Source organism: Dipodomys ordii, unplaced genomic scaffold, assembly GCF_000151885.1.
Source record: "Dipodomys ordii isolate 6190 unplaced genomic scaffold, Dord_2.0 Scaffold138, whole genome shotgun sequence".
In the NCBI taxonomy this organism is placed as follows: Eukaryota; Metazoa; Chordata; class Mammalia; order Rodentia; family Heteromyidae; genus Dipodomys; species Dipodomys ordii.
The window spans coordinates 948,077-949,750 of record NW_012267354.1 but is presented as its reverse complement, the minus strand read 5'-3'; the positions used below and the strand labels follow the sequence as shown (position 1 = coordinate 949,750).

At 47.6% G+C, this 1,674-nt stretch overlaps 1 pseudogene; it reads right to left on the bottom strand.

The window, feature by feature from the left end:
* Window positions 1–313: 313 nt before the first annotated feature.
* LOC105996872 overlaps window positions 314–1,674 on the bottom strand; it is a 3,463-nt pseudogene continuing 2,102 nt past the window's right edge.

The window sequence follows — 1,674 nt, the reverse complement described above, 5'->3', positions numbered from 1 at the left end:
CTTGATCCCTTCTTTCTTCATAGCATTATACTTTTTGGTTTGATCCTATTAAGATCTAAGAAAGAAAAAGTGACACACATTGCTTGAACTGAAAGGCCTAGGAAAACAGACAACATATACTCATTGAATCCCTGAGAAATAAGAGGCAAAAAGATGACTCTTTGGATAAATACAAAATTTATACAAAGAATCTAGACTGGCTACTCTGCAAACAGTGCAGGGACCTGCTACAGCGTCCAGAAATGCTGGAATGTCTCCCAGAACAGAGCAGAGGGCGTCTACCCACCACCCACAGAAAGGAGCTTCTCCTGTCCTATCCATGGATGTGACAGTGCTTGTGGATTTCTGATTGGATGTCACACACGAAGGCCAAGAGGTTTTCTAGAAAGTTCTCCCTGTTCTGCTGGAAGTCATTCTAGAGGATGCTCATCTTCTCCTTGGTCTCCTTCTCCTCCTCACTGCTGCAGCTGCCATGGGATCCCAGTGCCCAGCTTCCTTGGCCTTGAACTCTATCTCCCTCTGCAGGCCGTGCTGTGCCATTTCAGCCTGGGCTTCCCTCTGGCCTGCCTTACCCTTTGGTTCTTTAGTTTGTGGATCTTGGACACCTTCTGCATGGCATGCATCTCAGCCTGCAGCAGCTGCTGAATCCCCTGTGACTCACCAGCCACCGTGGACAGGACACAGAGGCAGAGCAAAGGCCCTACTAAATATTATGGTGCATCTTAGCTAATTCATTCTCTGTATGCAGTCACAAAAGTAGTTGTGAATGACTGGGAATGAAGGCATTTGTATTAAGCTCAGATCTGTTTCTCCACCCCTTGGTTCATGCCACTATAACAGTGTTTAACCTTTGTCAGTTTTGTTTTTTTTTGTGGGTCGGATCGTGGGGCCTGAACTCTGGGCCTGGGCGCTGTCCCTCAACTCTTTGGTTCAAGGCTAGCGCTCTACCACTTGAGCCACAGCGCCACTTTCCGGCTTTTTTCTTTTTTGCTTATGTGGTGCTGAGGAATCAGCCCCTAGTTTTTTTTGTTTGTTTGTTTGTTTGATTTTTGCCAGTCATGGGGCCTGAACTCTGGGTCTGGGCACTGTCCCTCAGCTCTTCAGCTCAAGGCTAGTGCTCTACCACTGGAGCCACAGAACCACTTCCGGCTTTTTCTGTTTATGTGGTGTTGAGGAATCGAACCCAGGGCCTCATTCTTGCAAGGCATGCACTCTACCGCTGAGCTACCTTTCCAGCCCCTGTCAGTTTTTTTTAACTGTATTTTTTTGTCTTTTCTTTTTTGGTACTGGGGATCGAACCCAGGACATTGCACTTGCTAGGCAAGCCCTTTGCCACTGAGCTACATCCCAGCCCTAACATTTGTCAGTTTGTAATGGGAGGATCTCCTTTTATTTTTTGTAGCTCAGAGAACACTGACGTGTCATGGCAAACACAATGACTTTGCTCCTGAAGGCACAGTGTCCTGTCCTAATGTTTCCTGCAGTCTTGAGAGAGATGATTGCTGAGGAAACACAAGTTGTGGATGTGAAGACAACAGCAGCTCAGCCCATCTCAGCCATCCTGCCCCACCTTTAAGATTACAGAGAGGGCTGGGAAGGTGGCTCAGTGGTAGAGCACTTGCCTTGCATGCTCGAGGCCCTGGGTTCAATTCCTCAGCACCACATAAGCAAAAA